Source organism: Coregonus clupeaformis, chromosome 10 (assembly GCF_020615455.1).
Source record: "Coregonus clupeaformis isolate EN_2021a chromosome 10, ASM2061545v1, whole genome shotgun sequence".
Lineage (NCBI taxonomy): Eukaryota > Metazoa > Chordata > Actinopteri > Salmoniformes > Salmonidae > Coregonus > Coregonus clupeaformis.
Genome location: NC_059201.1, coordinates 27391384 through 27408401, shown reverse-complemented (window position 1 = coordinate 27408401; position 17018 = coordinate 27391384). Strand labels below are relative to the sequence as shown.

At 44.9% G+C, this 17018-nt stretch overlaps 1 pseudogene; it reads left to right on the top strand.

Annotated features, from left to right (window-relative positions):
• Positions 1-2145: 2145 nt before the first annotated feature.
• Positions 2146-16132, top strand: LOC123491611 (annotated as a pseudogene).
• The last annotated feature ends 886 nt before the right edge of the window (positions 16133-17018 follow it).

Sequence of the window (17018 nt, the reverse complement as noted above, 5' to 3'; positions counted from 1 at the left end):
GCATCTGTAACTTTTTCAGATGCACACATAAAAACATGGCAAAATGTGTTGAATTGCAGGAAATTAGCTTTAAAACTGGAAAATATTATTTCCGGCCAACAGAGAGTGTGAACAGTTTCGGGTGGCATGGGTCGCCAGGTGGGGTTTGTTACTCGCCCGATAAAGACAATATCCATCTGGACCTTTTGCCTTTGACCGTAGGGGAAATTTGTGTGACTGGACCTCATGTAGTAGTTGAGTTCCCCTGACCTACATTGCTGTGCAGTGAACCTTGACCCCAACGGACACAGGATGACTCAATAGTACATGAATGCAATATAACTCTTAAGATGACCCTCCTGGTCTTACTGCATAATATATGCTGCATACAGACCATCATAGTTTTAAACCCTGTATTTATTTTTGAGTTGGATCCCAGATTGTGTACAGATTAGCATGACAAACAAGCCAAACACCCAGGGTGCTGCAAATGTTCCAGCGTCCTCCCATCCAACGTGTCACCACCCAGCATGAGATACTCTGGAAAGAACAGGACATGTCAGAAACACTTGTCAGGAACACACACACACACACACACACACACACACACACACACACACACACACACACACACACACACACACACACACACACACACACACACACACACACTACACACACACACACACTACACACATACACACACTCCACTAACACATACACACACTGTTGAGTGATTTTGTATGTTGAATATTTGGCTGAGCTCAGATAGAATAGAGAAATGACAGATGCAGGACATGCTGCCATGGAGCGCTCTTATAGTTGACCTTACACCTGATAATATTATACACTTCCGCATGTAGTTCTAATTTAGTCTGTGTGTCTCCTGTCATTGAATAGAAGTGGGTCAGAAAGGCACAGGAAGGGGATGAGGGAGGAGGGGTATGAAGATGGGTTTTCAAGGCCAAGGCCATAAAACCGACTGTAAGTGATGTGTCTACAGTAGTGTCCAGGATGTTTATTTTCATTCTCTCTCTCTCTCTCTCTCTCTCTCTCTCTCTCTCTCTCTCTCTCTCTCTCTCTCTCTCTGTCTATCTCTGTCTCTCTTTCTCTCTCTTTCTCTCTCTCTCTCTCTCTCTCTCTCTCTCTCACACACACCTCATGATCTCTTTCTCACTTTTCACATGCTTTCGATTGATGTTTGTACAGATTCTGTTGACATTAAGTATATTGATTTAGTTGACAATTTCCTTCACTTTTATTTATTGCTGCACAGGTAGAGAAGAGCACAATATTAAAATATGATTCCCTCTGTTATTTTTCTCTGACCATGGTAGAGTATGAGGTCCAAGAGCAGTGGGGTGGAGAGCCCAGCCAATAAGGGTACTCGGGGTCCCCCAGGCAACGCATGACATTAACCAGGAAGAGGAAGTAAATCTGCATACACCCATAAAGAGTCTGAAGGTCAAAGTTCAACCAAACAATGAGGTTGGTGGAGGAGGTGGTGGTGGTCTCTGACATAGAGAAGTCAACAGAGGACAGCTCAGGGACTAGTGACCAAAGACTGGGAATCATGAACCTTACTAAAGAGGACCTTCTGAGGCTGCTAGGGGGTCATGGAAGGTGAGGTTCAGGTGAGTCTGACTCATATTGATAAACTACCTATGCTCACATTGTACATAGCTTGACAGTTAACTGTGGGGTGAACCATTAATCTTGTCTGCTGGGATGTTGTTTACTTGTATTATCCACTAGGTGGAACCGATTGCCATGTTAATTGTAAACCCTCACAATATTCTTTGTCCAAAATGACATTCATTGTGAATTGCTCTATACTACACCTCCCTCTAGTGGCTGATGTTGGTACTAACACACATTACATAACATCACAGAAAACCTGTCTTACTGCTGTTTTGTAACATGGTAACTAATTATGGACTTGTAAGAGTAGTCCCTTGGTGCCCTAAACGAGATTCTTATAAACAATAAATTGCTAGGTTTTTTTCAGATTACTAAGAGAGTGTGTTTTTGTGTGTGTAACCCACAGGCAGGATGATGTTATCTGTGTGCTGAAGACTGAGAAGACACGTCCGGAGGCTCTGAAGTCCCACTATGGTTCTGCAGCTCTACCACAGCCCTCCAGGCCCTACAGAGAGAACCCAGCCTTCTCACCAACACACAGACAGACATTGACAATGTCTACCAGAGACCAATGGCTGAGGTTGGTCACCTACAGTACTGACAGATACTTATTACCTTAGAAAGTGACTGTAGTATTTGTTATTTTTCAAATGAAATGTTATTTGTCATGTACACAGTTTACAACAGGTATAAAGGTTCAGTGAAATGCTTACACGCTGCAGTAGCTCCCTCAACAATTGCAGTACAATGTAATTCATACAGACAAATCTGGATTTCAAATGTTGAAGATCATTAGTTTGACACATTTTGGACACCAGTTTTGTTTTACAATAAGGATGCATAGATCAACAAGACAGATGTACAGTAGTTGACTGAATAGTCACAGTTACAGTCTAATGATTCTTCTGTGTTGTGTGTTCCTCAGCTGGACCGTCTGCAGGACAAACACAAGGACACGTACCGGCGCATGCTGGAACAGCTTCTATTGGCTGAGAAGTGTCACCGCCGCACCGTGCATGAGCTGGACAGCGAGAAGCGCAAACACGCCTTCGACTACATGAACAAGAGTGACGACTTCACTAACCTATTGGAGCAGGAGAGAGAGGGTAAGATGATGAGGGGGGAGGAAGAGAGAGAGGTCAGAGGATGAGGGGGAGGAAGAGAGAGAGGTCAGAGGATGAGGGGGAGGAAGAGAGAGAGGTCAGAGGATGAGGGAGGATGAGGGGAGGAAGAGGATAGGGGAGAGAAAAGAGGTCAGAGGGATGAGGGGGAGGAAGAGGGAGAGAGAGAGAGAGAGAGATACTAGACATAACATAGTAAACATAAATCTGGAACACTCAAATTAGTATGATATGTTACGTTTGGTATAGTTACAGAAGACAGAAGGTTACTTAAGGCAAAAATGAAAGAAGGGTCTTTGGTCGGGGTGGATGGGTAGACGTAAAATGCAAATGTCTAGCAACCAAAATGTTGCGTGTTTGAATCTCATGGCGGACAACTTAACAATTTGAGTAGCAACTATTTGCTACTTTGCAACTACTTAGCATGTTAGCTGAGGCAAACCTAGCCTTAACCCTTTAACCTAACTCTTAACATTAACCCTAACCTTAACCCTAAACTTAACCTCTAACCCTAGCCTAGCTAGTGTTAGCCACCCTAGCTAACATTAGCGTTAGTCACCTAGCCACCTAGTAACATTAGCCACAACAAATTGAAATTGCAACATATCATACCATATGTTTTGCAAATTGCTTTACATATTGTACAATTGCAATTTGTAACATATCATAGAATTGTAATTCGTAACATATCACATGAATTACCGATCACTGCACCTGTACACAGCCCATCTGAAATTAGCCCACCCAACTACCTCATCCCCATATTGTTATTTATTTTGCTCATTTGCACCCCCAGCATCTCTATTTGCACATCATCTCTTGCACATCTATCATTCCAGTGTTAATACTAAATTGTAATTATTTTGCCTATGGCCTATTTATTGCCTTAACTCCATAACTTGCTACATTTGACACACACTGTATATATATTTTCTGTTGTATTTTTTTGACTTTATGTTTTGTTTACCCCATATGTAACTCTGTGTTGTTGTTTTTATCGAGACTGCTTTGCTTTTATCTTGGCCAGGCTTCGCAGTTGTAAATCAGAACTTGTTCTCAACTGGCTTACCTGGTTAAATAAAGGTGAAATAAATAAATAAATTGTAATTTGTAACATATCATACGAATTGCAATTCGCACATATCACATCGTAATTACAATTCGTAACATATCATACAAATTGTAATTAGTAACATATCATACAAATTGTAATTAGTAACATATCATATGAAATGGATGATGGACATCTACAAATGAATACATACCATACAAAAGGTAAAATATCATACTAACCTCTATACCAGGCGGTGTCATAGGAAGGCCCTAAAAAAGTCTCCATCCACCCAAGTCATAGACTGTTCTCTCTGCTACCGCACGGCAATTTACATTGACCCCCTCTACTATTTATTTATGTATTTATTGGTCTTAATTGTTTTACACTGACTCCCTTGCACTGGCTCTATGCACACTCACTAGACACTACCCACACACTCACACATACTACACTGACACTACAACACACAAACACACACACACACACACACACACACTACATAAGCTAACACACATACACATGCATATTGACGCCACACACACACACTCACACATAGACATACTTTCACACAAAACGTTGTCAAAAAGCAGTGAATTGGGAGCTTCAACAGTGTGCAGGCCTTCTTGTTCTATGCATTTCACCTACATACGCTGCTTGCTACTCTGTTTATTATATATCCTGATTGCCTAGTCACCTTTACCCCCTACCCACATGTACTGGGTACATACTGTATTGCCTGAATTACCTCAACTACCTCGTACCACTGCACATTAACTCAGTACTGGTACTCCTTGTATATAGCCTCGTTATTGTTTTTATTGTGTTCTATTTCCTTTTTATTTAGCAAATATTTGTCTTACTTACTCTGCACTGTTGGAGGGACAGAGGGACAGATAACCTAGCAGACTCCACTGGCTAAATCCATTGGATGAGGCTTTTGCAGAAACACTATTGTTGCTTCCCAGTGCAGAGACTTGCATACAGTGGCTTGCGAAAGTATTCACCCCCCTTGGCATTTTTCCTATTTTGTTGCCTTACAACCTGGAATTAAAATGGATTTTTGGGGGTTTTGTATCCTTTGATTTACACAACATGCCTACCACTTTGAAGATGCAAAATATTTTTTTGGGTGAAACAAACAAGAAATAAGACAAAAAACAGAAAACATGAGCAGCATAACTATTCACCCCCAAAAGTCAATACTGTACGATCGCCGTTAAGAGATGAGGACCAAGGCGCAGCGTGATGAACGAACATGTTTATTTATCTATAGTGATAAATACTGACAATGAACAAAACAACAAACGACTCAGAATCGTCCTAGGTAACATAGACCAACACGGAACAAGAACCCACAAACACAAAGGGAAAAACAGACAGTTTAAATATGGCTCCCAATCAGAGACAACCAGCCACAGCTGACACTCGTTGCCTCTGATTGGGAGTCACTCAGGCCAACATAGAAATAAACAAACTAGAACTCCCAACATAGAATTACACCACATAGAACGAACACACCCTGGCTCAACATATAGAGTCCCAGAGCCAGGGTGTGACAAATACTTTGTAGAGCCACCTTTTGCAGCAATTACAGCTGCACATCTCTTGGGGTATGTCTAAGCTTGGCACTTCTAGCCACTGGGATTTTTGCCCATTCTTCAAGGCAAAACTGCTCCAGCTCCTTCAAGTTGGATGGGTTCCGCTGGTGTACAGCAATCTTTAAGTCATACCACAGATTCTCAATTGGATTGAGGTCTGGGCTTTGACTAGGCCATTCCAAGACATTTAAATGTTTCCCCTTAAACCACTCGAGTGTTGCTTTAGCAGTATGCTTAGGGTCATTGTCCTGCTGGAAGGTGAACCTCCGTCCCAGTCTCAAGTGGCGCAGTGGTCTAAGGCACTGCATCGCAGTGCTAACTGTGCCACTAGAGATCCTGGTTCGAATCCAGGCTCTGTCGCAGCCGGCCGCGACCGGGAGAGACTCATGGGCGGCGCACAATTGGCCCAGGGTAGGGGGAGGGAATGCGGCTGGGGATGTAGCTCAGTTGATAGGAGCATGATGCTTGCACGCCAGGGTTGTGGGTTCGATTCCCACGGGGGGCCAGTATAAAAAAATATATGTATTCACTAACTGTAAGTCGCTCTGGATAAGAGCGTCTGCTAAATGACTAAAATGTAAATGTAAATGTAAATCTCTGGAAGACTGAAACAAGTTTCCCTCAAGAATTTCCCTGTATTTAGCACCCTCCATCATTCCTTCAATTCTGACCAGTTTCCCAGTCCCTGCCGATGAAAAACATCCCCACAGCATGATGCTGCCACCACCATGCTTCACTGTGGGGATGGTGTTCTCGGGGTGATGAGAGGTGTTGGGTTTGCGTTTTCCTAGATGGCCAAAAAGCTCAATTTTAGTCTCATCTGACCAGAGTACCTTCTTCCATATTTTTGGGAAGTCTCCCACATGGCTTTTGGCAAACACCAAACGTGTTTGCTTTTCTTTAAGCAATGGCATTTTTCTGGCCACTCTTCCGTAAAGCCCAGCTCGGTGGGAGTGTAACGGCTTAAAGTGGTCCTATGGACAGATACTCCAATCTCCGCTATGGAGCTTTGCAGCTCCTTCAGGGTTATCTTTGGTCTCTTTGTTGCCTCTCTGATTAATGCCCTCCTTGCCGGTCTGTAGAGTTTTGGTGGGTGGCTCTCTCTTGCAGGTTTGTTGTAGTGCCATATTCTTTCCATTTTTTAATAATGGTTTAATAGTGCTCTGTTGGATGTTCAAAGTTTCGGATATTTGTTTATAACCCAACCCCGATCTGTACTTCTCCACAACTTTGTCCCTGACCTGTTTGGAGAGCTCCTTGGTCTTCATGGTGCCGCTTGCTTGGTGGTGCCCCTTGCTTAGTGGTGTTGCAGACTCTGGGGCCTTTCAGAACAGGTGTATATATACTTAGATCATGTGACACTTAGAATGCACACAGGTGGACTTTATTTAACTAATTATGTGACTTCTGAAGGTAATTGGTTGCACCAGATCTTATTTAAGGGCTTCATAGCAAAGGGGGTGAATACATATACACGCACCACTTTTCCGTTATATTTTTTATTTTTTATTTGAAACAAGTGATTTTTTTCATTTCACTTCACCAATTTTGACTATTTTGTGTATGTCCATTACATGAAATCCAAATAAAATTTCATTTAAATTACAGGTTGTAATGCAACAAAATAGGGAAAAAATGCCAAGGGAGATGGAATACTTTTGCAAGGCACTGTATGTGTTTGCTCTTCCCCCTGTGGGCAATGGGGGCATGGAGAACCTGTATGCCCATAAAGTCCATGCAGTTCCCTTGGATCCAGCAGTGTAAAGGGCCATTACACAGTTTTAACTGTTCAGTTGTGCTTAGAGTTATTGTGTGCAGTACCAGCCGCCTCTGGACACGGGACCATTTACTCTGGCTGATAGATGATGTGTTAGAACTAAGGTGTGTGTGCGTGCGTGCCTGTGTGTGTGTGCAATGTTTGTACAGTCAACCTGCATGCATGCACGAGTGTGTGCGTGTATATGTTCCCCCACACCCAGTAATCTGCAGGCCAGAGGCCAGAGTGGAGCCCCAGCTGTGTTTCTAAGCTATAAAACTTCAAACAGCATCTCCCAAACAGGCCCAATGTACTCTCCGAGCTCCACAGCCCCTTCCTCCCTTCTATTGGACAACTCAGGAGACAGACCATGAAGGCTACATCACTGTCAGGAAGAGCCACCATCAGAGACAGTGGGAGAGGCCTGTGAGAAGGAGGGAGAAAGAGGGAAGAGAGAGATTAAGTACTGTACATTGGTTCGAACATTAGAACAAACTTGAACCTGAAGAGCTTTGCCCAGGTTGTGTTTGATTGACACCTGACTGAGGTAGACCCTGAACATGCCTAACCCCAGGCAGCAGGTTTCACGCTTTGTTGGAGAGAGATGCAACCCCAGGATCTCCCTTTAACGAACCTTCAGACTGTCTGATGAAAGCCTTCCACATTAACCACCCGCAGAGAAACAGATTCAGTCAGTGGGACTGAGTTAAGCTAGGCTTCATCAGGTACTAGCTATGTACAGTATGAGACAGCAGTGACTTTCATTCTAAAAACATGGAAGAAGGTGGATATGAACTATAAATAGTTTAATCCAAACCTGAGATGGTTGTTGGAGTTTACAGGTTTCACTAGGTAGATGTACTGTAGGTCCAGTTGATCTTACTGTAGGTGTTAGCAGTGCCGGTGACCTCCTCTGCCAGGTTGTTTCACTGTCCTGGTTGGCCAGTGTTCAGCCTACTGTCCTCCACAATCTCCTCTTAGTGCATACAGCCCTGTGCTTTAGACTCCTGCTCCATCAGCACTGGCTGAGCCCACATTCTCCTGGCCTGGAGTCAGGGAAAGGCCACGCACGCATGCACACACGTATACACACACTGGCTGAGCCCACATTCTCCTGGCCTGGAGTCAGGGAAAGGCCACGCACGCATGCACACACGTATACACACACGCACACACGCAAGCACACACGCACACACATACACACTCCCGTGCCTGGTAGAGAGTTGCCACTGTTTTGATGTTTCTCTATGTCAGTGCAAGGTGGGAGCAATCCGTCTACATGTCCATCCATCTCACACCTATTCATTTAAATAGCTCACTGACGTGTGAGTGTGCAAGGAGAAAAGCCAAAACACCTATAGGGTCTTACACCAAACTACTGAAGGAATTTGGAGTGAAGGGGTTGCTAGCTATGCTCATGACTTTGTTACACATACAGTACAGTATGTTGTGAATTGAAATAGAAGCCAGTTGCTGCGGTTGTATTCATAAGAGAGGCATTTAGTGCCGCTAGCCGTCATTGTGATCAAACCTACACCGGCCTGTGATCCAGACATTGGGTGCTTTAAAGTAGCTTAGCTTCTGGTGCCCTTCTGTTAACACCATGCCAATGAGACGTGCTGTATCGACCGTGCTGTAGCTGAGCACTTAATGCTTTTCCCCCTCAAGAGCAGTGATTATAGTCCACGGCTGTGTTTTGACAGGCATTGGCACGGCGTGTCAGCTTCAGTCCACAACCCCCTGACACATACAAGCTGCTGCACCTCCAACTACATTCCTCAGGGAAACATGGGATGAGTGAAATGTTGTTTCATCATGAAAATGTGTTTTCTCAGGGACCCACTGTTGATTGCACTGAACATGTGCTCAAGTGAGTTCAGGAGTACAGTATCTCACCAAATGAAACTTACAATAATTTGATAATCCTGAATCCATGATCAAACAGAGCTGATAATGTTCCAACTATGTTACGTGAATCCTAACACACCAGCAGTCTGTGTGGTTCATAACTCGTCATACTGGTGGACAAACTTCATTACAGTATAGTCTGGTTGTTAAAAGGTCAATGCTGCTGCTTGTTGGAGACTTTTACTGGAGACTTTGACTTGGCCTTAGATCACGAGGGGCTCCTGAGGACATTGCTACACCTCTGATGGGTCTGACAGGGAAGCCATTTGACCACAGTTACTCCCTCCTGAATGACTGGGTCTCCAGGGGAGATAGGGAGCTCTACTTTACGTCTGAAGGTCAGGTGTGAGTGACTTCTCCCCAATGTGACCTCGCCGCTGTAGGTGCCATTGACAGTGACATCATGCCTGTGACCTTTGTGTGAGGGTAATTTTAGAGTGCCGATTGCTTAGGTGTCAATGACTTATGGACATGGGTAAGTGATGTATGAAGATCAAGTGGCACATTGTAGAGCAGGAGTGTCAAACATAAGCCCACAGGCCGGATCCGGCCTGCAGCCCATTCAATCTGGCTCGCGGGTGTTTTGAGTAATTTAAAAAAATATGTTTTTGTATAATTTATTTTATTATTTCGGGGAAAAAAACATTGAAATTACTAAAACCAAACTGTGTAGAAATGATAATGGATCTACAGTCTCTGTCCAGCTTGCTAACAGTCATGAAACCAAAGCTAGACAGTCAGGGAGCAATCGATGCAAAGCAATGGATAGAGGACTATTTGTAGAAATGTTGTACGATGGGAAATATAACCAATTTTAAGTGTGTTCCTCCGGACCTCGGTGAAGAAAAATGAGTTTGCCACCCCTGCTGTAGAGTCTGGATAATACTCTGTACAGTAGGCTGCCATGGTGGTGATCTGACTTGGCAGTGGGATTTGAATGATACCGATACTCATAATCCTTCAACATAAACGAAGGATCTGCTCTAATAGAATCTAGAATTCAATGCATCCTCTGTATAGAGGTCAAGTATGATGAGCTCTAAAGGGATAGTTAATTACAGATTAATTACATTGCCCTTAATTGTTGTTGTTGTGGGGGTGAAGATAGAAGTTTCTTTGTTTGACTGTAAGGTTTAGAGTGCTATGCCTACTGTCTCTATACTGATCCACTCGGTTACCATATCGCTCAGAGTCAGCACCTCATAAAACCATTGTCAGGGTTCCTGTTGTTGAGTGTTCACAGAGTCTGTGTCTTCACCTTCAGGGAGCGGAACTGGCTCATCCCTATCTGTTTTCCCCATTATTGGTCAGCTTTACACAGAGCAGAATGCTGATCCACTTTTCCCAAGGTGACACCACAGCAGACAGACTCACTGTCCTCTCTCCTATACCACTGAGCTTATAGCTTCCTGCCTGACCAGATAATTTCCTGTCTGTAGGCAGGGGTATTAGGAGATTACAGGGCTACTTTGCATTGTTTTCCATTAACAGAATTTGGCTTAGCCAAAACAGCGCTGTGTCTATGGAAACCAATTTAAGTAATGTAAGAAGTGTCTGAATCACTTGTGTACATAGGCTTTTGTAGTAGCCTGTGTGTAGGAGCCAATTCCCTTGAAACACACTCCCCATTGCCTGTTAGTGAACACAAAAAAGGGGGGAAACAAATGAAGGAGGAGTGTAAAGAACGCCCTCCTCTGGCCAGGATCCCTCCCACATCCTCACAGTTTAAACCAGAAATCCCACAGATCTCTGCCTGACTGCCTATAGGCAAGGTGACATCACCAGCTAAAGGTCCGGTGCTACACACACAGCATTTATTCACCTTTCATTGTCCTGATGACATGCTTGGAATGTGACGGTAAAGTTATTGTGGATAAATGCCAACTCTGAACTTGGAGTGGATCCTGTACTATGGCAAACATGTTAGACATGGACTCCCCTGTAGTGCATGTAGAATAGTGGGTACGTTTTGGTTGGTGTCTAAGTTGTTCAGAGTGCAACTGTTTCTGCTGGTATAAAATGCACTGCTGTCAGAAATGTGTTTCTTGGTTGATATCCTAGCTCAGTGTGAGATGTACTGTATGCATTTTTATATAAAGTGTGCACACAAAAAGATGGAGAGTTCCCAAGACAGCTATGCATTCAGTGTGTTTTGCATGCAACTTGTTAAAGGCTCTCTTTGTCTGTTGAGATTCCTCACATGGACATGCACAGCATAAAAAGAAGCAGAGTTAAAGAGACTGCTCAGTGGGTGTTTAATCAAACTTTCACTCACATTTTGTTTTCTTAGTCTTGATTCCAACAGCAAGGATGGAAAACAGCAAGGGAGTTTTTGGCAGTTTTTCCTAGTGTACTAGATCTTTCAGTGTGCTGCAGTTCTTTGCCAAATCAAGTGTGAGAGGCATGGCTAGCTGAGCCAGAAAGAATCAGTGGAGGGTTCAGTATCTGATCTGACTCATCATTGTTCCCTGTGACACAGCATCATGCGTTTTTACATTCATCCTTCCTTATCCTGATCATCCATTATGCAGTAATATAGCTTGATTTCCTCTATATCCATTTAACATCTAGTAGGTTTATTAATTGGGAACATGAGAGAATAATTTATATTCATCCATTTAGATTTTGGTAAATATGATTGAATATTAAGGTGTGCATGTATTCATCCCAAAAGGTATGTAGCAGCAGCGAATACCAGTAGTCATGTCTAGTATCTTAAACACTGTAAGTTTCATGGCAGCTTACTGTAAAATGTATTCAATCACTCCTGTCATGTCAAACCAATTTTCTATGGTTTTACATTTCTGTAGAAATTCAAACCATTCTTGTGCTACAAAGTATCAAGCTTGGCTGAAGTGAATGATGTTAAAATTATATTTTTATTTCTGAAAGATTACATTACATAATGATACACCATATAAAACACTGTTACTTCAAGGATGTACAGTCCAGCAGAACAGTTTACACACATCCTTACTTATCTACTGTTTTTTTTATCTCTCGACAGATTGAAGAGGTTGCTGGAGAATGAGAAAGCCTACCAGGTGCGAAGAGAAGGAGAACACCAAGCGTCTGGAGAAGGTGAGGGAGGAGCTGGTCAAACTGAAATCCTTTGCCCTGATGCTGGTAGACGAGCAGCAACTCCACCTGGAGCAGATGGACCAGCAGAGCCAGAGGGTCCAGGAGCTGACCCAGCAGCTGCAGCAGAGGGAGAAGGACCTGAGCGACGCCAGCGCCCGGGCCCAGGAGGACAGACAGAGGGCCCTGAGTTTGGAGGGCGAGCTGAGGGAATGCCAGGCCAAGTTTACCCAGAAGCAGGAGGAGAGGACCGCCAAGCTGGCCAGCCAGGAGTCCCAGAGCCGCCAGCTGGATGTCAAGCAGTCTGTACTCACCCAGACGCTGGAGGAGCTGGGGGAGAGCAACAGGGCTCTGAGGAGGTCAGAGGAGGCGCTGGAAGGAGAGCAATGGGGCTCTGAGGAGGTCAAAGGACAAGCTGGAGGAGAGCAACGGGGCTCTGAGGAGGTCAGAGGAGGAGCGCAACGGGGCTCTGAGGAGGTCAAAGGAGGAGCTGCACGAGCTGAGGGATAAGATCAGCAAAGGGGAGTGTGGGAACTCTAACCTAATGACAGAACTGGAGAACCTCCGCAAACGGGTATTTGAGATGGAAGGGCAGGGACGAGGAGATCACCAAGGCAGAGGCCCAGTGCCGGGAGCTGAGGAAGAGGCTGCAGGAGGAGGAGAGCCGAGGGAAAGAACTCAAACTGCAAGTGGAGAAGCTCCAGAGGAGAATGGTGGAATTGGAGAGACTAGAGGGGGCGTTCAAGCCAGCAAGGCGGAGTGCTTCCAGTTACACTCCGCTCTGAGAGAGAGAGAAGGATGTGTCGAAGGAGCTTGCTGACGAACTGGTGGCCTTTAAGATACGCATGAAAGAGATGGAATCCTCTGAGCTGAGACTGGAAAAGACTGAGCAGGGCCTTAAAGATGACCTGGCGAAGCTGAAGTCATTCACTGTGGTAATGGTTGATGAGAAAAATTATATGATGGAGAGAATGCTGTTAGAGGAGAAGAAGAGGGATGATCTGAGTAAGACGTTCAAAGCGGAGCAGGGCAAGGTCATGGAGGTGACTGAGAGATTGATAGAGGAGAGTAAAAAGCTCCTGAAGTTGAAATCAGAGATGGAGGCCAAGGTTGGGAACCTCACCAGAGAGAAAGGAGAGCTAAGCACTAAGCTCACATGTGAAATGGAAAAGAGCAAGGATCTGAGCTCCAAAGTCAGCCAAATGAACAAGAGGTTAGATGGATTGGAGGAGGCAGAAAATATATCCACAAAGAACATAGCAAAGAGGGAACTGGTAAGCTTGTCAGATGGGGGGGTTCGAAAGAGGACAACAGGGTGAAGGAGCTAACATTTGAAATAGAGCGATTGAAAAACCGTCTCAAGCAGCTGGAGGTTGTGGAGGGCGATTTGATAAAGACAGAGGATCAGTACGACCTGCTGGAGAAAAAGTTAATGACGGAGCAAGACAAGGCCAACATTCTCTCCCAGCAGGTGGAGGGGAGATGAGGAGTCAGATCGCCAGGATTAAAGCAATAGAGAATGGAGAGGTGGGAGAGCCAGGAGGCAGACCTACGACAGTGCTGCAGGACAGAGAACGCCAACACCAGAGACTTGCAGAACGACATGGTAGCTCTCAAGGAGAAGATTCATGAGCTGATGAACAAAGAAGACCAGCTCTCTCAACTCCAAGTGGACTACTCCATCCTCCAGCAGAGGTTCCTAGAGGAAGCAGAGAAGAAGGACAACATGAGCATTGAGGTCCTCCACCTCACCAAAGAGCTGGAGGTGACCAAGCGCCACAGCCGCGCTCGACCCTGTCTGAACGGGAGGAGGATGGTGGGACGTTGCTACATGGCGTCCACGGGGAGTGCAGACTGATGCGCTGGCCAATGAGACGGCAGAAGAGGACACCCCAGCTGTGTTCATCAGGAAGTCAGTCCAGGAAGAGAATCACATCATGAGTAATCTTCGACAGAAGGGTCTCAAGAAACCCACAGAGAAAGCTGGTGGTCATGAACGCTACTCACCGTCTGCTGCCGCTGACCTCAGCATGAAGAAGTCCTGGATTCCATGGATGCGGAAGAGGGAAAACATCCCTCAGGGTGGTAATCTGCATAAGTCTGTCCATAGCAACGGTGAATCCATGCATTCTGATCTGGCCATGTCTCAGAAGCAAGGGCAGCCTTTACGCATCAGAGTGACCCCAGACCACGAGAACAGCACGGCTACCTTGGAGATCAGCAGTCCTTCTGCTGCGGACCTCTACTCCAGCTCCAGCCTCAGCTTCAGTCCCACCCTGCAGGGCCACCAGAAGCCTAGGATCACCATCATTCCCACCCACACACACACCACTGCAACTTCCAAGGGGCAGAGCCAGCGCAGGGCCAGGGGGGACCAGAGAGGGCCAAGTCCCCGGTCACCATCAGCACCATCTCCAGGGCCAAGTCACCAGAGATCAGCAAGGCCTCCTCCTCTCTCCTCCTCTTCCTCCTCCTCTTCCTCCTCCTCTTCCTCTTCAGGCAGACCCATGTCACCCATATCCATCATGACAGTCAGCTCTTCTATGGTGTCCAACATGTCCGCCTCCCCAGAGCCCCAGGAGATTACCATGGGCCGGGCCGTGTTCAAGGTGACCCCTGAGAAGCAGATGGTCCCCACACCAATCAGGAAGTACAACTCCAACGCCAGTATCATCACCACCACAGAGGACAACAAGATTCACATCCACCTGCATGGCTCCCAGTTCAATAAGGGCCCCTCGGAGGACCACAACATCACAGCACCCAAGGTGGTGGTTAGGCCTGTCGGCGTGGCAACGGAGTGTAGCAGAGAGATGACGTTATCCACGGGCACAGTGTTGCGCTCCCCTCGCCAAGCGCCACTGCTGTCAAAACCACTCCCAGTAAAGTGATGAGCAGCATCACTATCACTGCAGTCACGTCCACCCCTGCCAGACCAACACAAGCTGTGGTGAGTCTCCTCAGTACATAAATTCACCTGGCAGTTATGTTAATCTGTTATTAACTCATTCAAACGTATACTTTTTGAGTTGTGTTAACCCCTGTGCACCCCAATTAAATTATGAATCTAAAAAGGAAATCTATGAAAATAATTATGTTTATGAATTGCAAAATAATGATTTGGTAAGATTGTGGACATGTACGTTCCTTTCTGTTACGTAAGATATTGATGTGCGACAAGGTGGCATCTCACTGAATGTGCGGTATAATAAGGTCTTTGTGGGGCGAATGGTAGCGTGACAGAAGGAGCTTTATCAACAGCCCTCCAGACAACAGAGATCTAATGACGTGACAATCTGCCACCATGTTACAATCATCCTGTCACTTATAGCTGCTGCTCAGTGTGTACATTCACACACAGACACACAGGGCACAAACACCCTCACTGACAGAAGAAATGCAGCACAGAGCTGGTAGGCTGCAATACACTGTAACATGACCCGCAACATTACTCCCCACTGAGTTGGTCTTGAAAGAAGGACTAAATATTTACAGTTCATATAGTAAATGTTCTCTAAGGGAAATGTTTTCATACATATTCCCCCCTCAGTAATTGATCATTTTCTTCTACCCCTTTCTCTGTTGTGGCCTCCTCTTCCCTCACCCCTCTCCTCTTTCTATCCTATCCCTGTATCTCCCAGCCCGGGCATGATGCCCACCCACCCCGAGCAGGGCTCACCCGTATCCCCATGTCCAAGGGCCTGAAGACAGGCAAAGCCATGCTGGGAGCCCTGGGGATGTCTGGAGGAATGAGGCTGGAGCAGAGAGCAGAAAGCCAGTCCATGAGGATAGAGCTGAAGAAATCCACAATCAGCAGCACAACAGCCTTTCAAAATGGAGGGAAAGGCTGTTAGAGCCAGAGACACTAACAGGGAACATTAGTCAAACAAGCTGCCAACCAAAGTAGTGTTCTATGGGTCAGAGGTGCTCAGTATAGAGGCACCATTAAATTACCTGGAGACAGAGAGCGAGGGGGATATTCAGACAAGGGAAAGTTGTTTGGCTCCCTCTGTTGAGCAGGAGCCTGAGTTGATCATTGTGTTCTTATCCAACTGAAAACAGTATACATATCTAATATATTATATTTTTAGAAAGTATTTATATTCTGTTCTCAGTGTTTGTAATGTGGATGAAATCAACTTAACTGCTTTCTTAGATACCCGCTGGCATTTTGTAAGGGAACAGAGTCAGGTGTATTGTCAGGTAATTCTGCTACTAACTGCTTCATGTATTAGTTAGGGACTGCTTCACCTAGTGAGCTTTTCATGATGGATTTTTGTACTGCATTTAATACTGAGACCACATCATTTGGTGTGCAGCAAATTAAATGTGTCCTTTTTTATGTAAATGTTTTTGTAATGACGCATTTGAAATAAAACTTTTTTCTGAAAGATGACCTACAGCATATTCAACAAAGAATATTGTTATGAGAATACATGCAACATTGAGTGCACTATGTTAACGTTCTCTAACATAATTTTGGATGCATTTTCTGGGCATGGGCATCAGTTGAACCAGACTCACTGTAGTAATTAATTCATCTCACATTCATTTACTGACTAGGAAGTGTTTGTATTGACTTGCTGTGTGTTATGAAATTGGAAAATATATCAAAACAAATGGCCATATACATCAATGCTGTGATACACTGGTGAGCCAAATTATCACAGTCATCTCTCAATTGTGGAGCGCTTACTTGCCATAAAGCAATTAAAATCAACTCGGTTAACAAGCTGCCTGTGTCTACAATCACCAACCATGTGCCCTCTGAATGAAATAATAATAATGTTTCTAATTTGCTCAATCGATCAATGAGAGACAATCAAACCAGTGTCATTAGATGGGTTTGTTGTGAGTCAAAGGGTAACTAGCCTGAGACCCCT